Consider the following 26,325-nt stretch of genomic DNA (forward strand, 5'->3'; position numbering starts at 1 on the left):
ATTTGTGACTGAAAGGAAATTATCGTAGAGAATTTAATGCATCATTCCATGTCCATTTTCTGCATCCCCTCTCCCCCCAAAAAGTCTTAGTATCACCATGGAAGCCACCAGAGAACAACTAAGAAGTCATAGGAAGAATGGGATAGGACAATGAGGACAGACAGGAGATATAGGGTAGGAAGAGAAGGAAGAGGAGGAGATGACTACATAGGGCACAGTAAAGCAAAACAAGTTTGACTAGAACACAGGATTATCATAAGGGATTAGTGATAGATGGGGGCAACTAGGTGGCACAGTGGATTGAGCTCTAGTCCTAGAGTTAGGAAAACCTGGGTTCAAATCTGACCTCAGATACTTACTATCTGTGTGACCCTGGGCAAATCACTTAACCCTGTTTGCTCCAGTTTTCTCAACTGTAAAATGAACTGGAGAAGGAAATGGCAAACCACTATGGTATCTTTGCAAAAAAAAAAAAAAACCCAAATGGAGTCACAAAGACTCAGATAGAACTAAAACGAGTGAACAACAACAGAGTGGGAGATTAGGCTACAAAGGTATGTGCAGTGAGAGCTTTCAATGCCAGGTTAAAAGGCATACAGGTAATGGGTAACCCTGCATTGCCACTTATCCCACTCCTTTATGTCCTGCTGAATGGCCCTGGGGTGGTGGTGGTAGGAATCAGCCTACACAATCAGGCTAAGAGGTCCCTTATAAATACTGTGAATATTCAAGTCAGCATGGAGGGTAAGTAAGGAGAAAGCTACCATGGATTCCTATAAACTGTTCCTTGATGTCTCTATTTAACAGAGAACCTTGGGATGAGTAGGTACCATGTCTTAGTTGTCTTTGTGTGTCCTGTAGCACCTAGCATGGGGCTTTGTTCATTGCACTCACTTAATTAATGGTTGTTGAATAAAAAGAAGAATGAAAGGAATGATGAGGTTGATACAAATCATGTATTTAGGTGTATATAAGTACATATACATAATGTATGCATATACACATATGTGTGTATATGCACATGCACGTACATGTATATGTTGTATACATATGTATACATATATATGTGTATATATATATATACACATATTTACTCTCTTTAAGCTCAAGACCAAGATCAGAAAAAAAAAAGAATTGAGGCTATAACTTGGATGAAAGAAAGAGGTGTTTCTTCTTCTCTTGCCCCAAGTAAAATTTGGAGGATCATTTCTTTTTTTTAAGTTCGATCTGTTTATTAACTTTTTTCCATCACTTTCTTAAGTCTAGGCAATCAACAAAACAATAAATCCAAGTCACGATTTATTAACATTTGCCATGCTGAGAATTTAACATTGGCTCTCACAAACCAGATCCAGCTAACTCTAGGACACCCTGGGGCAATAATACCTGTGCTTTATACCCTACCAGATACTTTTAAAGAACAAATACAAAATTTACATTAAAGTCTTTGGTGAACTGAAGCATCATTATTAATCACTGATTGATTAACTTTTTTTTTTTTAATAAATGCATCTTCACAGGAAGAGAGGTACAGTTGTGTGGGATAGTGAATGGATGGCCTTGGGTCAATTACTTCTGACACACACTGGCTGTGTGAACCTAGGTGGACAATCATTTCACTGGGAAAATGTTTAGCTTAAGATCAATATAACTGGTCTATTGAACTATTTCCTATTGACAAGAATATTCAGCATTCAGAAAGAACAGAAAAGTAATGTACTAAGACAGTTTATTAGCTGCATTTATAGCATTTAAACCACTGTCTGTGCTGGGATGGGGGGAAGGGGCAAGACAATCTTTAATTTCTGGATTTCTTCAGAGTAACATGTCTTATGTTGACTGACAGGTTCATTTTAGAGATTCATCAGGCCTTTTATAAACTCTCTGATTGTTCTATGCATCTAACTGCACCTGCCACCCAAGGGATTGGCCGGATGGAGCATACATAAACATTTCAAATTGCTCGCAACAGTTCTTCATGGTAGTTATGTGAAATCTTCTTGTTATGTTATTATATTACCAACAACATCCACATTTACTGTCTACAGCCTAGTGGGAATCTTGAAGCATCTCATCTCTGGACGTATCTAAGGATAATTCACTTCTCTGGTTTTTGAAGATTATGCACTAGTGCTTTTCTATAAAATGGCCATCCAGAGAACACAAAATAGAACAAATTTTCTATTCACCCAATGGGGCCTTGGGCAGCTCACTTTAGCTCAACAGTGAACCTAGGATCATAGATTCAGAGATGAATAGGCTTTTGAGGTCATCTAATCCAACCCTCTAATTTCATAATTGAGGGAAATGAGGCCCAGAGGGGTTAAATAATTTGACCAAGGTCACACAGGTAGTAACTTGTATATGGGAACCAAGATAGTAACCCAGGTCCTGTAACTTCAAATATATTACTCGTATGACCACAGCATATTACTGTCCTTTAAGTCTCACACCTGTAAAATGAGTACTCAGTGAAAGGATACCTATTCCTCATGGATTTTATGGGGAAAGTCAAATGAGATACTAGATACAATGGTACTTTTATAAAGGTGCTCTGAAAATTAAAGGAAATATGAGCTAGTGGAAACTTTCCTCTTAAAATCATGGAAGCTGGACAAGTCTTGGTTCTGACCCTTACTAACCAATCCAAAACCAGTCTCTTCACCTTTCAGCTTTGGCTTCATCATCAGCAAAACAAAGATAACTATATTTATAGTGTCTTTCTTCAAAAGATCATTGTTAAGAAAGCTCTATCATGACATCATTCAGAAACATGAGCTTTATGACTGTTCTCTCACCTAAAGTCTAGTCCCTTAGAGTATGGTTCATAACTCAATGGCAATATAATAACAAAATGCCAATTATATGCCATGGTCTATATGTGGAAACTTACGCAGAGTCAAGCAGACCCTGCCAACTCATTCAAGGCCAATGCAAACTAATTCATTTTGGTGAGTTTTTACTATGTGTACATATGTAGCATATATACATCGAGGCAGCTACATAGCTCAGTGGATAGAGTGATGATGAGCTTACAGTCAGGAAGACCTGAGTTCATATCCAGCCTCAGATCTGCACTAGCTGTATGACCCTGGGCAAGTCACTTAACTTCTTTTTGCCTAATCCACTAGAGAAGGAAGTGGCAAACCACTCTACTATCTTTGCTAAGAAAACTCCATATGGGCCACAACTGAACAACAACATATATAAATATATGTATGTATGTATGCATTTATATGTGTGTATATGTATATTTATGTGTTTGCATATGCATGTGTGCATGTATCTATCTATATCTGTATTTGTATATATAAAAAGAAATCCATTTTAACCTACCAATTGTACATTTAGTGTCTACTACATATAAAGCACACATAGATGCTGGAAAATAATTTTTTCAGTCCCTGTTTTCAGGGAGCTTATGTTTTAATCCAGAAATCACAATGTAACAGATGAGTCATGCAGTAAAACAAAGTGAAGTCAAAGATGAATAATTTCCTTAGGCCAGCTTCCTGCACAAATAAAGAACTCTAAAAACAGTCTTATTCTTCACAATGCTATTGGTTGTATTTGATTTCCCCCATATGGGCCTATAAAAATAATAGTTAACATTTCTAGGGCACTTTACAATTTATAAAACATTTCCCTTACAATAAACTACGATGCAGGCAATACAAAATCCCCACTTTGCTGATGTGAAAATTAAGACTCAAAGATATCTAAATAAACTGCCAAAAGTCATAGACCTATTAGTAACATAATTATTCATATACTCAGTAAATAATAACTTGTGTTTCTATAATATAAGCACTTTTAAAATTAAAATCCTATTCTTTACAACTACCTATGAAGTAGATATTGCAAGCTTTTTTAAAAAAATATTAAATACAAGGAAATTAAAGTTTAGCGTGTTTAAACAACACGCCCAAATGTTGTACAACTAGTTAATGATGGACAGGGAATTCCAAATTCAAGTTTTATATCTCTAAAAAAAGGATTTTTCCAATAGACCACATGACTTTGGGGACTAAGGAGTTTCTTTTTGCTAATCCTAACAACATTTTACATTTAAATACTAATTAAAGATTTACAAAATACGTTCCTCACAACAATAACAACAACAATAGCAATAGTTAGCAAACTTTAAGGTTTGTAAAATGCTATCTCATTTGATCTTCACAACAACCCTGTGAAATAGGTGCTATTATTATCCCCAATTCTGCAGATGAGGCAACCGAGGCAGTAAGAGGTAAAATGCTTTGTCCTAGCTCATACAGCTAATAAGAGATAATGTGACATAACAGATAGGAAGATGGCCTTGGAGCCAGGAAGATGTGGGTCAGGGTCTACTTCTGACACATAATTGGCCTCTGCGACCCTGTGAAAGGCACTTCGCCCCTCAGTGCTCTAGGCAACTCTTTAAGACTATTTTACACAGAAAGTACCACCTTCAATTGATAGAGGGAGTTTTCTATAACAATGCAATCTATGTCCAATTCTTATCCCTATCTAGACAGCTTCAGAGTTGGGATTAAAACCCAGATTTCCTGAGCCTCAAGCCCATCACTCAACCCACGAGGCCAGGCCTCCTTTAATTTCATTACATCATTTTCTGAGAGTAAACTTATGTCAGAAAACTCATTGGACCATGAAGGAAATATTCATGAATGACTCGGTGTCTTATAATTGATGAGCTTTGTTGCTTCTGGTATAATTTTCACTGAATCAAATTTGCTGGTATGAGACTAGATGGAAAATGAAGAACATATTGATTTTCTGCTATGGTCAATAAATAAGAGAATTTGACCAGAAGAGCTAAATACTGATCAAGGTGAAATAAACATCAACATTTAGTAGAAGCAGAGGGATGACAAATACATATACATACACACACACACACACACACACACATTTAGCAAGGCAATGCCCCCAAAACTGTATTATCACTTGTGTTCTTCCAATATATATTACATAATATATGTTAGTGACAACACAGTAACAGAAGTAGTGTTTTGGTTTAAACCCACAGCTAAGTTTTCTGCTAAGGCATTCAGATCTTAGATGAAAATATTCAGTCTCTAAAAAGACAATGGAATTAAGGCATTATAATAACAATAAAACCAAATTATTTGAACTAATTCAAGTAATCAAATAGTGTTTAAGCACCTACTATGTATAAGCCCATGGTGCTAGGTACTGGGGATACAAAGACAGCAGCTTATGCTATTAGCTAGAATTATCATATCCCATTGGGAGATAGAAATGTACAGGGAGATGGCTCAGTCCAATGGCAAGAACACTGGCTCTGCATACAAAACTAGAGTTCTATTCCTGCCTTTGACACTAACTACCTTTGTGACCTTAGGAAAATTGCTCAATCTCCCAATTTCCTCATCTTTAAGATGAGGGGACTTTACTAGATAGCCTCTGAAGTCTTCCAGCTATAGATCAATTATCCTATAGTCCTACATAGAAAAAAAAAATGAAACACTGATTAATGTGAGGAAGGAGAAACCTCTGAGTGAATTCAGGGAGGGTTCATAGAAGAACCAGTATCTGATCTGAGGCTTGAAAAAAGATTGAGCCTGAGCAGCAAAAATAAGTATGGAATGCATCTGAGGTAAAGGGGACAGCCTGCAAGAAAGCACAGAAATTGTATGGCATAAGGCATAGTAGGGCAACGAGATATGCAGTGGATGGTGTGCTGAGTCTAGAGTCAGGAAGACTTATCTTCCTGAGTTCAAATTTGGCATCAGACACTTACTAGCTGTGTGACCCTGGGCAAGTCACTTAACCCTGTTTGCCTCAATTTCCTCCTATGTAAATTGAACTGGAGAAGGAAATGGCAAACCACAATGGTACCTCAGAGTTGTTTTAATTTGCATTTCTCTAATCAATAATGATTTATAGCATTTTTTCATATAACTATAAATAGCTTTAATTTCTTCATCTGAAAACTACCTGTTCATATCCTTTGACTATTTATCAATAAAGGAATAACTTGTATTCTTATAAATTTGATTCAGTTCTCTATATATTTCAGAAATGAGGTCTTTATCAGAGATACTGGCTGTAAAAATTGTTTCCCAGTTTTCTGCTCCCCTTCTAATCTTGGTTGCACTGACTGTGCAAAAACTTTTCAATTTAATGTAATGGAAATTAACCATTTTGCATTTCATAATGTTCTATATCTCTTGTTTGGTCATAAATTCTTTCATTCTCCATAGATCTCTCAGGTAAACTATTCCTTGCTCTCCCAATTTGCTTATAGTATCACCTTTTATATCTAAATCATGTACCATTTTGACTTTATTTTGGTATACGATGTTGGTCTATGCCTAGTTTCTGCCATGCTATTTTCCAGTTTTCCTAGTAGTTTTTGTCAAATAGTTAGTTCTTATCCCAGAAGCTGGAGTCTTTGGGTTTATCATACAGTAGATTACTATAGTCATTGACTAAATCATTCTTTCTTAATAAGCAGATCAAACATATCCCTTGCAATCTTGTTTACATTATTCACTTGTAAAGTGAATCCTTTCTTCTTTGAATGCAAAGAGATGTTTATGCCTTTTATTTCTTTTATTTTTTTAAGAGAAAAGAGGATTGAGGACATAGAATATCAGAGCTAAAAGAAACCTTATAAAATATCTAAGACACCATCTTCATTTTATAGTGGAGAAAACTAAAGATAAGAAAGGAAAAGCGACTTCCCCAAGGTTATACATATCAGAGCCAAGAGTTCAAACCCTAATCTCCCAATTTCCACATTTTTGTGTTTTCACTATGCCATGCTGCCTTTCAAGTCTAGGGGCTTCCAGTCTAGAAGGTACTCTCCTTAAAAAAATAATCATTTATTTTCTATTTCTGCCACCTGCCACACCCCCACCCAAAAAAAAGAAAGGAAAGAAGAAAGGAGAGAGAAAGAAAGGAAGGAAGGAAGGAAGGAAGGAAGGAAGGAAGGAAGGAAGGAAGGAAGGAAGGAAGGAAGGCAGGTAGGAAAAAAGGAAAGAAGAACCCTAATAATAAATATGCTGTCAGGTAAAAATATGTCTCTTATTTAGTCTATCACTTCTCTAACAGGAGGTGAGTAGCATTCTTCATATCTCTCCTCTGGAATCATGGTTGATCATTGCAATGATCAGAATTCTAGAGTCTTTCAAAGTTGTACTAATATAACTTGTCCTTCTGGTTTTGGACACTTGACTTTTCTTTAATTCATATATGTCTTTCAAGTTTCTTTTTCATGGGCCCTTCATTAGTTCTTATGGAAATATAAAATTCTTTTACATTCATATTTCATAATTTATTAAGCCATTCCCCAGTTAATGGGTACTTCACTTGTTTCTGGTTGTTGGAGGATTTTTTACATCATAAAAGAGCTATCACTGTGTTTGTGTGTATGTATACGTAGATATAGATTTAGATATATACCCATATGCATATATACATATACATGTATATATACATACATGTATATATTCATATATAGGGCAGCTCAGTGGTGTAGAGTGTTGGGCCTGGAGTTAAGAAGACCTGAGTTCAAATCTGGCCTCACACATTTATTGGCTGTGTGACTCCAGACAAGTCACTTAAACCTGTTTGCCTCAGTTTTTTCATCTGTAAAATGAAGTGTGGAAGGAAACGGCAAACCACTCTAGTATGTTTGCTAAGAAAACCCCAAATGAGGTCATGAAGAGTCAAACACTAGTAAATGACAACAAAATTAATATCTCTATATATGTTTATAACATATACATGTACATGTATACACATATATTTGTATACATGATCTTTTTTTTTCCCCCTCTTTCTTTGATCTCATTGGGGTATAGGCCTAGGATAGTACCTCTAGGACAAAGGGTATGCTAAGTTCAGTAACTCTGGGGACATAGCTACAAATTGCTTTCCATTATGGCTCTACTTCCTGATAATATGTTTTCCTGCAGTCCCTCCCCCATCTGTCATTTTTATTTTTCATTCAAAATCAGCCTTACACATTTAGTAACTATGTAACTCTGGGCAAGTCACTTAACCTCTATTTGTATCAGTTATTTCATCTATAAAATGAGGATAATAATAGCACCTTTCTCCAATGGTTGCTATGAGTATAAAATAGAATAATATTTGTGAAGCACTTTGCAAACCAGAAAGCACTCTATAAATATTAGTCATCATTTCCATCGTAATCGTCATCATTGTTATCATCATCATCATATTTTTTTTCCAATCTGAAGAGTGAGGTAAAACTTGGTTTAATTTGTATTTCTCTAATTTTTAGTTATTTTGAACTTTTTTTTTATATGGCTATAGATAGCTTGGATTTTATTCCTTGAGATTTGCCTGTTCATATCCAATGACCATTTAGCAATTGGGAATGGCTTTTATTCTAACAAATTTGAATTTATTCCTTATATATCTTGGAAATGAGACTTTTATCAGGGAATCTTGCTGTAAAGAGTTTTTTCCCCACTTACCTTCTAATTTTGTTAAAGAAACTTTAATATTATTTTAATTATTATAACTTGGCATAGCTATAAGATTACAAGACTGGGTACCAAGGAACCTCTATTTTATTATGAGATCTAGCATTTTAAAATTCTGTGATCTTGAACATATCGAGTCTCATCTTTAGACTTCAATTTACCCATCTGGAAAATGGGTATGATTCTATTTACCTTCTTTCACTAAAGCCTTATTTGAAGAAAAATTGATTTTGCAAAAGAGGTGACCTTGTGTTCTGAAAGGCTAAAACTGTGAAACATAAGCTCTGGTAGGTACTAAGCTATCAGATTAGAAAAGCTTAAAGTACCTGCACAATGACACAATATCAGCCAGGGATACGCTTGGATAAATGTTCAGAAAATAATATCTTGTCTTCCTCCTCCTCATCACCTATCAAAACCTCACTGAACTAAAATAAGAACAAGATAATAATAATAACATCCACATGAACTCTATCAACAATACATATGCAAAAAAATGCATAGCTAATGGCTGAGTCTTGTGGATTTGTTTACAGAAATGATAGGGTTTGTGATAGGCCTATAGAACCATGTCATTGTCAGTGGAAATTACCGAAAAAATTGTTCTTCAGCAGGATGACTTTATCAATGTAGATTATATAAGGAAATGGCACAAACTATGTAACATCATAAGAAACTTTAAAAATACATCATTTATTGAATAGATAGAAATCTACAACCAGGAAGTCAGAATAATACACCAGAAGCTTGCTCAAAAACACACACACAAAAAAGTAGTACCCCTATTATTATAGATACAGACCCAAAACATATCTTAGAGAATTCAATAAATAAATTATACTTGAACAAGAACTTATCATAGAAATAACTTGTTGCACATAATTGCCTAAATCTAATATTGATCACCAAAAAATAGAACAATCTAATAGATGTTTCCTTTAAATACTCATAAACTTCAGACTCTGTGGCATGAAATCCATCTGTTCATTAGTCTCCAGGATTTTAAATTCAAAAGAACAATAGTAGGATAGAAACTTTTTCTGGACCATTTGCTTTAGAAGTCCTTTGAAAATGAAGGGATAATACTAATCCTCCTAATAATAATATGCATAGAGTGCTTTAAAGTTTGCAAAGACACTATATACATCATATCTCATTTGTGAAAATGGTAGTACCTTGCATTATTACAGATGTATAAATTGATTTTTTTTACAGATGTATAAATTGTATAAATTTTTTACATTTTACATTTTACATACAATTATTTATACAATTATATATTTTTTATAGATGTATAAATTGTATAAATTTATTATAAATTGTATAAATTTACAGATGTATAAAATGTATAAATTGATACTCAGAGGACTATGCACCTAATAATGCTTGCTAAATCAAATTATGTCACCACACGTCCAACTCAATGGCACCCACAGCATGTAAGTGAACAGGCCTAAGTAACCCCCAGGAAATGACTATCAAATGCTCCTAATTAATTGATTACTTGGCTTGGGGGGGTCATCTTTCTTGCTTTCTTGCCTACAGATATAACCCAGTCTGGGATTCTATTTTTCAGTTGTTGGAATGGGCATCATGGGAAAGATATACAGTTTGAACAGTAATTCAAGAGTAGAGGGAAGCAAGAGGTTGCTGCTCTCCTTGCCTGATTAGATTTTTCAAAAATCATCCATCTGAATGATGCTTGGGGAAAGGATTCTGACAGTCTTGGCTTTTTTTTTTTTTTTGGCAATTGGAGGTTGGCTGTGAAAGGGAAGCAACAAATACAAATAGTCAACAAAGGTCTTTTGTACTGCTGTTTGAAGATGCCATCCCTCTCTCATCAACTCCCTCCTCCTTGGAGCTGGGGCTATTTAAGGAAAGTGAAAGGAACACCCTCAGAGCTAATCTGGTATGTCTGTACTGTGGTGCTGGGGAGGAGTCTGGGGAGCTGAGTGTACAGAGGAAAACGTGTTTCTTTTGAAAGATACTAAAGGAAATAAATGTATAGTCCATTGTTGGCAAGGAGAAGCCACCAGTAGGGACCGGTATGATACAAAAGGGGCATCTGTAACAGCACAAAACGCTTACCACTTTGTGGAGATATGCACTGAATACAAAAGGAGATGGGGAAGTGCCAAAGGAATCCAACTGAAAAGCACCGTGCCCAGCACGCCGGATGATGTATCAAAACAAGTACAGACACAAAGTCTTTATCCCTTCTACTAAGCAACAGGTTTCTAGAGTAGGGAAAGCAGCTTTGGAATGTCATTACAAAGACAGCAGCCCTGAGTCAGCTTGGTACCTCCCACAACCACCCCATTCTTTTGGCTTTGCAGGGAGGGTTATCTAAATCAAAGCTAAAAACAAATTAAAAGAAAAAAAAAACAAAAAACCAGAAATATCCAAAACAGGCTTAGCAGAAAGAAGCAATTGACTTCGATGATTTAAAAAAAAATCAATCAAATAGAGTTGCTACTCTTTTCTAAACTGAAGGATGACCTTGAAAAAAGTCATTCTCTCTCTTGGGGAACTTAGTTTCTTCTGCCATAAAATTAAGTGGTGAGGTTGGTCTGGATATTCTCTAACCCTTTCTTATGAATTCTGTGCCAGATTTCATTTTTCCTGGTCAGGTTTTGGATCATCAGCTGACTTCTTAATTTTAAGATTATAGGATAAAAAGCACCAGATTTGGAATCAAGAGAAAAGTGAGTTTCAGTTCTGATTTTGACATGAATTAAATTTGAAGCCAATTTCCTCCTTTGTAAAATGGGCATCAAGACACTTATACTACCTACCTAGCAGGTTTGATTTTTTGGAAATGTTTTTTGTTGCTCTCTTTTGTTTTTATATCACTGTTACTTTCCAATGACTGCCCTTCTCCAAGAGAACTCCATTTCATTACAAAGAAAAAGTAAGCAAAACAAATCCACGTACTGAGCATGGCGGACAATGTAAGCCTCCTTCTGTGCCTAAAATCCACCAACTCTGTGCCAAAAGATGGGATGGCTGTCCTACTATCAGTCCTTTGAAGCACAACTAGTCACTGCACTGAGTAGATTCAGTCCATTTTCATCACTTGCCTCTTAGGTACCTGGTGGTGGTACAGCAGGACATGGAGTCAGAAAGAGCAGAGTTCAAAATCTGGCTTCAGTTCTGTGACCCTGGGCAAATTACTCAACTTCTTTGCCTGTTGACTCAAATATACATGGGGATAATAATAGCATCTACCTTCCAGGGCTGTTGCAAGGATCAAATGAGATAATAATTGTTTTGTTTTGTTTTGTTTTTAAAGAAGTTAGTGTGCTTATTCTCTTCCTTCCCTGATTGTTTTGGCTGAGTTTTGTATTCATTTGAAGGAAAAGAAAAATTGACAGTGAGAAGGAAAAGGGAGATGAGCTGGAGGTGGGATGGGGATACGCTTCTTAATACACCAATTTAAGGACCTTCTTGATGTCTTCCACCAGCCAACTTTTCCCATGCTGCCGTCTATTCAGAGTATATGCTTTGGTGTTCTCTACGAGATCATCCTCATGTATGTTTGGACCAAGCATACACACACACACACACACACAGGTATCCACACACATATATGTCTATATGTATACACACACCATATGTGTGTACACAGACACATGGATATATTGCATACATGCATGCATCTATGAACATACCTGAATATATGTATATATGTACACATGAATACATGCAATGTGCATATGTACCTGATACATAAACACACATAGCATGTGTACATCTATGCATAAATATACATGTGTATATTTACTACATATACATACATACTAGTTGTGTGACCCTAGGCCAGTCACATAACCTATTTGCTCCAGTTTTGTTAACAGTACAATGGTAATAATAGTAGCACTTAATTTGTAGGATTGTTGTAAGAATCAATTGAGATAATAAAATGCTTAGCAGAGTTGCAATATATAAATGACACAGAGTAGGCACTATATAAATGCTCCTTCCTCTCTCCCCTACTCCCTTTCCATTCATATAGTCATAGTACTGGTTCAGGCTCTCATCACCTCTCTCCTAGAGTATTGCAATACTCCATTTTGGTCTCCCTACTCCAATTGCTTTTCTACTCCAGTCCATCCTCCTTGTAGTCACTAAGGTAATTTTTCCTAGAATACAGGTATATCCATGCCACTCCTTTACTCAATAAACTCTAGCCATTCCCTATTGCCTCAAGTATCAAACTTCTAAACTTCTCTCATATTTATACAAAATATAAATACATGCATATGTATATATCTACACACATATAGGTATACACATATAGATACTGATATTACATACAGATAGATAAATAGATAGATATAGTATATGTGTGTACACAACCTGATCCCTTCCTACTTTCCTAGTCCTTTAAATCTTTACTTCTTTCTTCTCTCTCTGCCACCCAGTCACACTAGCCTGCCTATCCCATGTCCAATACATTGATACTTGATCTTCCATCTCCACACCTTTCTAATTCCTCATGCCAGGTGTGCACACACTTTTCCCTTCTTCTGCTTGAATTCTGGTTTTTCCATAAGACTCAGCTCAAATGCCAAATTCCACACAAAGCCTTGTAGGTCCCCTAGCTCCTGGGGCATCCCCTCCAACAATGACCTTGTATTTTTGTATACATAATGCATATGCTTATATGAGTGCATGTTGTCTCTCCTATTAGAATTTAAACTCCTTGAGGGCAGTGATTACTTTGGGTTTTTTTTTTTTTTGTATCCTCAGTGCTTAGAAGAGTGTCCAGCACATGGTAAGCACTTAAATATTTGTTGATTGATTGATATTATCATTGGCTATTGACACCAGCTCTACTCAGCACTACTAGTTGCTAATTACAGAGCGACAAAGCCTGAAGAATAAAGGGAGAGAGAGGAAGACCCAAGTCTAGACACCATGAGGTTCTTTAAGAGCCAACAGTACTCCAGTCTAGCCCCAGTGATCATAGGACCATAGGATTGTAGATGTAGACTTTGAAGGGACCTCAGAGGTTAAGTTATTTATCGTTGTAAACCTTTGTACAATTTCCAGACTTTCATGCTCTCCATTCCGGTTACAATTTATTTGCATTTGAAAATCAGGACTATCTTTAAGGACTTCCAGGTCTGTGCTAAGCATGTTTAAACTACCCTTTGCCTGGAAGTAGGCCCTGATCATGAAACCTGGATGGGGGAACTACAATCTTTTATAAACACCTTTAAAAGTACATTTAGATCCATTCTACAAAAAGATATTCTGTTAAACTCTAGGTCAGTGACATTTAAATCTGAGCAGAAAACAGAAAGGAGTATGGAGGATAAAAATAAGACTGGGACAAAAACTGTGCTATGGTTAGGGGAGAAATTTGAGTGACAGGCAGGAGAATCTTGACTCTGCTATTTTATTGTTTTGTTTGTTTGTTTGCTTGTTTGTTTGTTTTTTTGAGAGGCAATTGGGGTTAAGTGACTTGGCCAAGGTCACACAGCTAGTAAGTGTCAAGTGTCTGGTCTGAGACTAAATTTGAACTCAGGTCCTCCTGACTCCAAGGCCAGTACTCTATCCACTGCACCACCTAGCTGCCCCTATTTTATTGTTTTAATAGCCTTGGGCAAGTTGTTTTGTCTGTGTGAGTCTCACCCTTCTCATCTGCAAAATGGACAGATTGAACTTGATGAACAGAGATTTTGTTCTGCTATAATGTGGTACTCTAAGTAACTAGGTGGCACAGTACAGAGAGTGGTAGACTTGGAATCCAGAAAACTCGAGTTCAGAAACCTGTTTCCAACATTGATAACACATTATTTTAATGTGTCAGTTTCCTCTTCTACAAAATGGTGATAAGAATAGCACCTACATCCCTTCTCCACCTCTCCCTTTTGTTGTGAGGTTCAAATGAAATAATACAGATAATCTTTGTAAACCTTAATGTGCTATATAAATGCTAGTTATTTTTTATTGTTGCCAAGTCAAACTTTGTAAAAATCTTAATTTAATAACAATCTTCTCTTTTCTATGAGATCAGTTTGTCCTAATATGATGCCCTTAACTTAGTTATTTGACAATAAGACAGGCTCTGAATGTTGTTGTTGAGTTGTTTTTCAGTTGTATCTACTGGGAGTTTACTTGGCAAGGATTCTGGAGTGGTTTGTCATTTCCTTCTCCAGCTCATTTTACAGATGAGGAAACTAAGGCAAACAGTGTTAAGTGACTTGCCTAGGGTCACACAGGTAGGAAGTATCTGAGGATAGATTTGAACTCATAATGAGTCCTCCTGACTCCAGGCCCAGCCGTCTGTCCATTGCAATTCCTAGCTGCCAATTTGAATATCTGAAGCCATATCTCCCCCTCCTAGGACACTGACTAACTATCCCAAATTGGACCTCTCTGGTGCCCCAATGTCTGGATGTCTTTTTGCTATACTCTCAAACTTCCTTGACATTCTATCCATTTCCTGCTTTTTACCTGGGGTCAGATTCCACAAGCACCTACCCTTCCCCTCTAAGCTTTCTTCCATTGCTCAGCAATAAAATCATTCTCAACCATTTCTCTTTCTCTGCCCTCCTGTGTTGGAAGTTTCTCATCTTACACAACCACTTGACCCTGAGTACTGACCAGAAAAGGAAACAGTTACCTAAGTCCTCACAGAGAGAAAAATAAGATCAAATTTGGGGACAAACATGGTGCATGAGTAAACCCAATGGTCCCTGATCATTCTGACCTTAGTAAGTCAATAAGCATTTGATAAGCACCTACTATGTGTCAGGCATTGTGCAAGGCAGCTGCCCTATCTTCTCTCACCCCACCACTTGCCTTTGGCACATGAAATTTAGAACCAGAAAGAGATATTTTCTATCACATTTTACAAATGAAGAAACTGAAGCTCAGAAATAAACTGGTCCATGGTCACACAGAGATAGAAAAGAACAGAGCTGAGATTCAAAACCAGGCCCTCTGACTCCATAGTCAATGTTTTCTCTACTACATCATCACAGCTGTTCTTTCTGAAAAAAGGAAAGGCTTATGATTAATTCACAAGCCAGTTTAGGTAGCTGAATTTTAAATAATTCACACACCTTTGCTTTTAATATTTGTAGTTGTTAAGTTCTCCTAATAAAACATTTAGCGATTTTCCCCCCCGAAGTCTATTTCACTGGGAGAATAATTTGTTTTCTGAAATGGAGGACTTTGCTGCCTTCTCACTATTTCCTTTGCTCCCTCCAATCTTATCTATCGCTTTAGCAGGAGTGAAAGACTTGCGGAATTTGGCAGTGTTTAGATGCTCCATCAGTGTTAATAATTCTCCCACCAACCCAAAGGCCTGGAAAATCACAGAGTACTGGCCTTGCTGCCATATAAATACAATGGATTTGCTGAGGCATTTGAGGAGGTGGGCTCCACAAGTGTCCTCACCCACGAGGGTCCCGAGCATGAGACTAACTTCCCAGGTGCCGATGGCTGTGTTCAAAGAATATACTTGCTTTTACGGCCTTTATATTTCATTCTCTACTGCCAGAATGGAGAACCATGCTGGGTTTGTGCATTTGTAATTGGGCAGGAACAGATGGGAAGAGCACAGTTGGAAGTAATATAACCATTAAAATAATCTATACTGCTCGTAACTCTTTGATGTGGGAGAGGTGAGTGGAGCCACAAGCATGGAGCTTCTAGTCATCCATTCTTCAGGGACATTCACTTTGGGGGAGGGGGATGGAGCTCCTGCAGTTGGTGACATGTTATACATTTAAACTTTGTTGAGTCTTCTGACTTTTCTCTAGCTCCTAGATGCCAGGGATGGGGAACGCTAGAAATTGAATTCAATTGAACAAACATTTAAGTGACAAGCACTATGTTCAGAATTAGAGATACAGAAAAAACATAATTAAACAGTTCTTGCCCTCGAGGAGCTTACATGGCACTGGGGAGATGTGATTTGGACCGTCCTTGTCTTTAGTCTTCTCCCAGCCACTGCATCTTCTACATAGCAACCAAAATGATATTTTTAAAATGCACATCTGACCATGTTGTTCCCCTGCTTACCAGGGTCTAGCAGAGATGAAATACAACTCCCCTGTTTAGCATTTTAAAACCTTTATTATCTGGCTCCAGCCTTCCAGACTTATTGCATATTAGTTAAATGATCATAGGATCATTCATCCCAGCCAAACTAGGCTGCTTGCTGTTCCACAAACCCAAGATTCCATCCTTTTCCTCCGAGCCTGTGTCCATACTGGTGCCTTATGGCTGTAACAAGTTTTCCTCTTCACTTCCATATCATTGAATCTCTAGTTTTTTTAAAGGCTCAGCTCAAGAGCCACCTTTGACATGAGGCCTACCCTGATGATATATGCAAGTAATGCACTATGTACATACTGCATATTCATTTATCTGAATATATGTTGTTATTCCCTCCTCTCCTCCCTGCTTCAATAGAATGTCAGTTCCATGAAGGCATTAACAGTTTAATTTATATTTATATACCCAGTGGCTAGCATAATGCTGGTATAAAGGAGACAATTAATAAATGCTTGTTTAATGAATGAATAAATAAGTACAAAGTATATGCAAAGTAATTTCAAGATGGAGAAATAAATGATTTCACGAATTTGGATTTAGACCAGTCAGATTTCAAGTTTGTGAACTCATTACTTTTTCCCTGGAAGCTTCGGAGGGAAGAATGGGGGAGCAGCTTCCTCCAAGCAAAAATGTGCTTCATTTTAGCAAGGATTTTGACAAGTGGGAACATATCCTGAGCAATAACAATAGCAAACACAACTACTATTTATATTTGTTTAGTGCTTTAGATTTCCAAAGTTCTTTTTGTTGTTGTTACTCAGTCATTTAAGTTGTGTCTCTATGATCCCATTTGGGGTTTTCTTGGCAAAGATACTGGAGTGGTTCGCCATTTCCTTCTCCAGCTCATTTTACAGATGAGAAAACTAAGACAAACAGGGTTAAGTGACTTACCCAGGGTCACACAGCTAGTAAGTGTCTGAGACCGGATTGAAAGATGAGTCTTCCTGACTCCAGGTCTGGCATTCTATCCATTGTACCACATAGCAGCCCCTCAAAGTTCTTTTCATGATTTCATTAGAGCCTCACCTTAACTCTATGAAACAGAGGCCAATATTATCCTCATTTTATAGATGGGAGGCCTCAGTTTCCTCATTGGTAAAATGAGGATAGAAATGAGCATTTGGTAGAATTGTAAATTGACACAACTATTATGGAAAACAATTCAGAATTATCAGAGAATAGCTAGTAACTATTCACGCCCTATAAACTCATAGCACTGTCATATCTGGGAATATGCCCTGAGGAGTTTACGAAATGAAGAATGGTTCTTATATGTCCCCAAAGAATTGTAGATAGACTTTTGTGGTAGCAAAGGACTGCGAACAAAGTAGGTGCAAATCTATTGGGGAATGGCTAAAAAATGTGTAATATTAATTAAATATTTTATCACTTCTCCACCCTTTTTCAGATGTAAGGGCTCCTGAAGTGTGGTGACTCAGTGGATTGTGTGCTGGGAATGCAGTCAGGAAGACCCAAATTAAAATCCTGCCTCAGATATTTTCTAGCTGTGTGACCCTGGGCAAGTCACTTAACCTCTGTCTGCCTCAGTTTCTTCATCTGTAAAAGAGGGATGATAATAGCAGCTACCTCCTAGGGTTATTGTGACAACCAAATTGTATATTTACAAATCACTTAGCACAGTGTCTGGCATATAGTAGGTTATATATAAATATTAGTTATTATTATTATCATTATTATTATAGTGACTACAGTATGTGAGGTGTTGGAGATATAAGCACAAAGGATGAAACACCTACTTGCAAGGACCATAAATTCTAACAGGGAAGAGAATAAGCATGTACAAAATATACAGCATAAAATATAAGCTTAAAAACACAACTATGAAGTAGTTAAGTAGAAGGCAGTTGGGGAAGGAGGGTGCTGGCATTTTATAGGGAGGATGAGGAAAGGCTTCATTAAAAATATAATACTTCAGGTATGTATTAATGGAAGAGGCTGAACCATCTCCAGTTGTCATGATCCAAATCTGGCCACTGGACCCAGAAGGCTCCAGAGGAGAAAGTGAGGCTGGTGACTTTGCACAGTCCTCCCTCAATAAAATCCAATTCACTTGCAAGCCATGGCATCATCTTCCTGATATCATGGTCCTCTCTGAGAATGGACAAACCACACAATGGAAGACAGGGACTCTATGAGGTGAAGGTGAAGATGACTAGGCATGTGGGAAGGCCAATGCAAAGGCACAATGATGAGAAATAGAGAGTCATGTGTGAGAAACAGAGAAAAGACCAGTTCGACTGGATTGGAGAGTGCAAAAGATGCAGTAATGTTCTATAAAGATGGAAAGACAGATTACAGCCAGATTATGTAGGGCTTCAAATGTTAAAAAGATGATTGTGTATTTTTATTCTAGAGGCAGAGGAATGCACTGGGTACCATTAAGTAGGGGAGGCACATAATCAGATCTATGCTTAAAGAAAATGACTTTGGCAGCAACATGGACAATAAACTGAAGTGGAGAAACAATTGAGTAAGGGAGATCAATCATGGGGCTATCGCAATAATCTAGGTAAGAAGTGATGAGGGCTGAGAGTGTGAGAGTGGAAAGGAGTCAGATGCCAGAAATGTTGTGAAGATAGAAATGGCAAGGTTTGGCACCTGTTTGCACATGTGAGGTGAGGGACAGTCAGGAGTCCAGGTTAAGGACCTAGAAGACTAAGGATGGTTATGACTACTGACAGCAATAGAGAAGTTTCAAAGAAAGGAATATTGAGGGGAAGGATAACAAGTTCAGTTTCTGACACGTTGAGTTTAAAATTTCTCCAGAACATCCAGTTAGAAATGTCTAATTTGTGAAACTCAGGAAAGAAAGTAGGTCTGAATATAATCTGGGAATCATCTCCATAGAGATGACAGTTCAAGCCAAATAAGCCAATGAGGTTACCAAGAGAGAGAACCTAGAGGAAGAAGAGAAGAAGAGAGAAGCTAGGTCAGAACCCTGAGGAACACCCACAGTTAGGGGGCATAATATCGATGATGAGCCAGAAAAGGAAACAGAAAAGGAACAGTAAGATAGGTGCCAGAAGAGAGAAGTGTCACAAAAACCCTGAGACAAGAGAATGGTCAAAAATGTCAAATGAAGGAGGCATGTGAATGAATTAAGATAAGGTCTGAGGAAAGACCATCAAATTTGGCAATTATAGATCACTGGTGACTTTAGGGAGAACAGTTTCAACAGAGTGATGAGGATGGAAAATAATTTAGAAAGGGCTAAGTGTAAATGAGAGTAGAAATGGAAGCAGTGAATGTGGACAGAATTTTTCAAGGTGTTTTGGCTAAGAAAGGGAGGCTAGATAGCGTGATAGCTTGATGTCATAATGTCAGGTTTTTCTATGTATTAATTAGTTTTGCTGTTTTTATTCTTTTGTCTTTTTTTGCTCTTTAGCATAACAGTTTTCTGGGAGTGGAGGGGGAAGATATGGTGGGAATTGTAGATCACATAAAAAGAAAAGATATCAATAAAATCTATTCTAAAAATTTTAATAGAAAAATTACATGTATGAGAAATTCATCAAAACTGGAAGGTTTTGTAGGCACTAACACAGCGTGAAAAACAATATACCTACTCATCCCAATAATATAAAAGAAAACAACACTAAAATATATCACAATTCAGATTACTGTACTGACCCATCTTGATTCCAGAGGACTGTTAGAGTACTTCTTTTCTCTTGTTAGACTTTATGGAATGCTATTGTAGAGGCTGTCGGATAAGGTCATTGAATCAGTTTGTTTTGCCTGTTTTTCTTTATTAATAGAGAAGGTTCTCCTGGGGATGGGAATGGTGTTTTGGGCAAATGACATTTTGTGTGTGTGTGTGTATGTGTGTATGTGTGTGTGTGTGTGTATTTAATGTGTATTTAATGAGGCAGGTTGGATATCTAGAGTATTGGGTTCAATTCAAATTTTAGGAATAATATGATAAGATGGAGGTTTCCAGAGAAGGGTACTGAAGAGGTGGAAAGGATTTGAAAACATTATCAAATGAGTGTTGTTTGAAGAAACTGGAGATATTTATCCTGGAGCTGTTATGCAGTAATTTTTCAGTTGTGTCTAATTCTTTGTGATGCTTTTTGGAATTTTCTTGGCAAAGATATGGGAGTGGTTTGCCATTTCCTCTGCCAGTGGATTAAGGCAAACAGAGATTAAGTGACTTGCTCAGTCACACAGCTAGTGTCTGACAGCAGATTTGAGCTCAGGTCTTCCTGACTCCAGGCCCAGTGTTCTATCCACTGAGTCACCTAGCCACCTTATCCTAGAGTACAGAAGCCTTAAAGGACATGGTCACTGTGTTGGATTTGGAGGACTTTATTGTAGAAGAGGAATAAGAATTGTTATCCCAGATCACAGCTTTGCACTCTGTCTCTTGGTCCCCAGTTTAGATGGGTGAGCTTTTACTTTCTCTTGCTAGGAATCAGGCTACCAGACTATCTCTACAAGATACTATGGCCTTCCCTTTTCCAGCTTCCTTTTATCTCTCCCCACCCCATTAGAATTTAAGTACCTTGAGGGCAGGGGCTGCCTTCCTTGTTTGTATTTGTATCAATACACTTAGGATAGTGTATGGCATAAAATAAGTGCTTAATGTTTTATCCATCCATTCATCCATCTATCCATCCATCCATCAAACTGTAATACGGAGAACAGTGAACAGGTAACAGTATGATCTGCTTATGCAAACCCCATATGGAAGTGACTTGGGAGCCTGCTTCCAAGAAGTCATGATCTCTTGTAAGAGAATTGCATTGGAAAGATTTGGAGCACACACAGATATTCTGTAACTGTTTCCAGTTTGCTAGTCATATGATCAAGAGGAACCTTTTTGATTGGCTGTGTAGCTAGAATTTGGGACATTCAAAAGGCACTAGTTAGTTAGAATCTACCCCTTCTTCTTGGCCTGATCCCTCCTGCCTGGCTGTTTTCTGATAGAGAAGAGACAACTCATCCCCTAAGAGCTACTCCTAGAATCCTGAGAGGGAGATGTAAGCACCCTAAATAAAAGATTATGAGGCTATGAAAACATTGCTAAATGTTGAGCCAAATGTTGGATGGGAAGGGCCCAAGGCATTTCCTCTTACAGTATTTCCTCTCCTTTCTATCCAGAATGTAGCCAGGCAGGAAGGAGTCAAACCAAGAGGAAGGGATAAGTTCTAGATGAATATTTATTCTTAAACTCAGAAGGTAGAACTAAAAAGAATGGACAGAAGTTCTAAAGAGATTTGAATTTTATGTGGTAAAAAACTTCCTAACAATTAGAGCAATCCCAAGGCAGGATGATTATCTGTTAGATATGTTATAGAGAAAGTGAGGAAGTTAGAAGAAAGAAATGGCAAGGCAAAGCACTCCAGTACCTTTGCCAAGGAAATCCTCAATGGGGTCACAAAGAGTTGGATGTAACTGAAACAACTGAACAACAACAGAGGGAGTGAACATTTGAGTACACTGTACAGGGTTTGTTTATTTTTTGTTTGTTTTTTTTTTTTGGTTCAGAATATGGGTTGGACAAAATGGCCTGTGAGGTCCCTTTCAACTCAAAAATTTGGTGATTCGGTGATCCTGAAAGAGGTGAAATTATTTGTTCATAGCCTTAAAATTCTCAAGTGTTGGAGGAGATTGAAAAGAGTGAATAGGGAAAAGATCTATCTACATGAGGATCATTTGAAGGAACAGAGGATATTTAGTCTGAAGAAGAGAAGACAAATGGGAGACATGAGACTTTTTTAGATTATATCCAACTGTTTCCAGTCACCATCATTTGATTATGGGCCTCAATGGCCATCATTCAGGACAGAACCCCTTTGGAGAAGGGATTTCATCATTCTCAGGACCACCAACTGCTCACCAAGTGTTACCAAAAAGCTGATTAGCCTAAGGGCCCTAAAAACAGCAGTACCGACCAATACACCCCAGATCACCAGTCGTGCTTCCATCCCAATCTCTGCAGTGATACTCGTGGAGATATGACTGCAGTACTTGCTTTCTCACTAGTCACAAGTACTGATGACCTGGAAAAGAAAGTTTTCACCACCAGAGTCCTTGCCCCATTAAATGATTCAATAGATATAATTTTATCAATGAAAATGACCCTAGAAAAGGTGCATTCCCATCTGCCTTGCTACACAGCAACCTAAGGGCCATGGGGCATTTCCACCTGATTTTCAGTTAAAACCTCCCAAACTGTTTCTCCCATTAGAATTTACAGTCCTATTTGTATCCCCAGAAATTTTCATATAAAAAGCACCTAATTAATATATTTTCATTCATTCATTCATTCATGAAAGATCACTATCTTCAAGGATCTGATAACTTTCAGGTAAAAATGATTGGATTTCTATTTGGTCTAAAGGGCAAACCTAGGAGCACTAGTTGAAGCTGGAAAGAGGTCTGACATAAAAACAAATTAGGCATAATCCAAGCTTGCCAAAGGTAAAATGGACTACATGAGGAGGCGGCAGGTTCCTTTTCACTGGAGGTCTTCAAACAAAGGTTAGATGACCACTTATTGGGGATATTTTAGGGGGATTTGTGTCCAGGTGCAATTGGAACCAGAGGGCCTCTGAGGCCTCTTCCAACTCTGCTACTCTGTAATTCACTGATTTCCAGATGTCAGGCCCTGTCCTACCAGTTTAGTTCCTGATGTTACTATTTTGGATTTTTCTTTTTTTTTTCATTGCCTCACATTCTGATCACGACTTTCTGTTTCAGAGCAATTTTAAAGTCCTTTAAATATACTTACCAAGTTTATCCTCCCAACATGTGAATGAATCACAGAGTCTCAGATTTGGGAGGAACCTCAGAGGTCGCCTAATTTAACCTCAATTCAAGCATAAATGTCACTGAAAAGATCCCTGATGAGTGGCCACCTACCTTTCATTTAAAGACCTCTAGTCATGAGAGAACTAATACCTACAGAGGCAGTTCATTCCATTTTTAGAAAATTCTAATTATCAGCAAGCTATTCGGTATATTTAACTGAAATCTGCCACCCTATCACTTCTACCCAGTTAGTCCTAGTGTTGACCTCCAAAGCTAGGAAGAAGCCTGCTTTCTCTTCCTTGTGACTGCTCTTCATGTAATTGAAGATCACTATTGGACACTCTCTTCCACCAAACTCCCACCTTCATGTCTTCTTCTCTTTGGACCAATATAGGGCAGAAATCAGAATTACAGGTTCCTTTGAACAAAAGAAAGAAGCTAAGGGTCAAGGAAAAGTTTCATTATAGCATCATGTGTCTGGATTCAGAGGGAAGCCTAAAGGCCATCTAACCCAACCCCTTCCTTCACAGATGAGGAAACTAAAACATAAAGAGATTAAGTGACTTGTTCAAAGTCATATGTGGAGTCACTGACAAAGGGGATTTGAATCCAGGTACTCTCACTCCAAAGCGGGTGTTTTTTCCCACTGTACCACAGTCACATAATATCTAGAATTGAAATAGACATTTCTTAACCATCGATTATATTTTGCTATGAAAACATACTGCCTCCTTCTGGAAGATTCTTCCAAGTTTGCTTACACTTAAGACTGCCACCCTTTAGTAATGGCTTGGAGTGAAACCACCATATACTTACCCACAATATCTGTGGGTTCCAAGGTCTCATTCGTGTCCAACTGTTCATAAACCCCATTTGGGGTTTTCTTGGCAGAGATACCGGAATGGTTTGCCATTTTTTTCTAGATCATTTTATAGATTAGGAAAGTGAGGCAAATAGGATTAAGTGACTTGCCCAGGGTCTGAAGTCAGCTAGCGTCTGAAACCAAATTTTAACTCATGAAGATACATTTTCCTAACTCTCAACCTGGTGTTCTATCGACTGTGCCACTTGGCTGCCCAATTATTATTATTTTTTGGTCATTTTCAGTCATGTCTGACTATAACCCCTTTTGGGGAGTTTTTTGGCAAAGATACTGGAGTGGTTTGCCATTTCCTTCTCCAGCTGATTTTACAGATGAGGAAACTGAGGCAAAAGCAAATAGGGTCACACAGCTAAAAAGTATCTACGGCTTGAATCTGAACTCAGGTCTTCTTGACTTCAGGCCCAGCGCTCGATTCATTGCATCACCTCACTGCCCACTATTAGAAATGGAGTAATGAGCTGGATGAAGAAACTATAGGCCTAACCCTAGCAGGACAGGGTTATTGTTGTTTTTCTTCTGTCTGATATAGATAGTATCTAGCAGCTGAGAACAGTGGAGGGAACACTAGATTTGAAGACAGAAGGCTTAGGTTCAAGTATTGGCTTGCAACTTATTAGTACTATGCTTTTGACAAGTGGTTTTGTCTCTATGAAAATCAATTTCCTCATCAATAAAATGGGATGATGACAATAATAATAATAATAATAATAATAATAATAATAATAATAATGGACATATACTTATAGAGTCCTCTGAGGTCAAGAAAAAAGCTACCTCTGTTTAATGTGTTTAATGTATATAGAAGATTTTGTAACCATAAAGTATTATATAAATATTAATTTTTATTATTAGAACCATAGAATCTCAGTTTACATGAACTGCCTGAAGTTATCATATATAACCCTTGACTAAATCAAGAGCTTTATTATTATTATTAGTTGTTGTTTTCATTATCACTCACACTTTTCTCCTCATTAAATCAAAGATTTAAAGGTAGAAGAAAGGGATCATTGATTTCAGTCTGATCATTTTACAGACAAGGCAACTGTGACCCAGATGGGTAAGGGACTTGCTCTTATCATACAAATAAGTAGAAGACTTCAAGTCTTTCAAATCTAAATTCAACATTCTTCTACCACACACCATCAAATCATAATTTGATAAAAATCACCACCACCATCACTTATCACACCATCAAAAGTTCCTTCAGATTGTATGGTACAATGGAAAGAGCACTGGTTTTGGTGACACAGGACCTGAGTTTAAATCCTGGCTCCTACATTTACTCCTATATGTATGAACCCAGACAAATCATTCAATATTCTTGGGCCTTAGTTTTAAAAGCTGTAAATGTGAGGGATGGACTAGATGTAATGGAATGGAAAAGCACTGGGAATACAAATAGAAAATTGAGACAATGTTTGTTTTCAAGGAGTTCACATTCTAATTCAAGAACAAAGGACAAACAACAACGTTCTAATTGGGGGAGACAACATTTAAAGAAAGGTTCTTGTCCATGTTTAAAGACATAGAAGACGGAAAAACCAAGTAGCAGTTAGGTTTTGGTAAGGGGAGTATCAGATCAAATAATATATCCCCAAAGGCTTTGGGGAGCAATGGCTTCTGAGGTTACTTCTAGCTCTTCAAGATCCTATGATCATCCTCAAAACAAATACAAGTAGCATGTAGGAGCCTTGAAATTTCAAGGTCTTTGGAACATGAGGGTGAGTGTGTGAGGGAAAGAAAGTAATGGCATTGGGGATAATTCTCCAGATAGCATCCTTGCTGGGGATTTCAGTCTTTCAGATATTTTTTTTCTTTCCACCCAAGGCTCACAATAAAAGCACCCCCAAACTAAACAGCAGTTGGGCTGACACACTTCCCAATGCATATGGCTTCAATCCAACCTGGACAGGGGTGCTTAATCAGCAGCCAAGATTTTCTACTGGGGATTCAGCAAGTTCCTTTTGCATCCTCCAAAACTGCAAAATAATTTTGTACTCTGTCTTCATGACTGCTAGCTGAAACCCCCCTCTTTCTTCAAGATCCAGCTACCACTCTGTCTTCCATTGACCTCCCCTGGTTGACACAGCTAAAAAGTGACTG

General features: G+C 37.6%; 1 protein-coding gene across 2 annotated transcripts in view; it reads right to left on the reverse strand.

The window, feature by feature from the left end:
- Positions 1 to 26,325, reverse strand: part of LOC114047044 (astrotactin-2) — a 1,078,351-nt gene that overhangs the window by 544,487 nt on the left and 507,539 nt on the right. The gene's annotated exons all lie outside the window — the stretch shown is intronic.

The sequence above is a fragment of the Vombatus ursinus genome, unplaced genomic scaffold (genome assembly GCF_900497805.2).
Source record: "Vombatus ursinus unplaced genomic scaffold, bare-nosed wombat genome assembly UNPS02014786.1, whole genome shotgun sequence".
NCBI lineage: Eukaryota > Metazoa > Chordata > Mammalia > Diprotodontia > Vombatidae > Vombatus > Vombatus ursinus.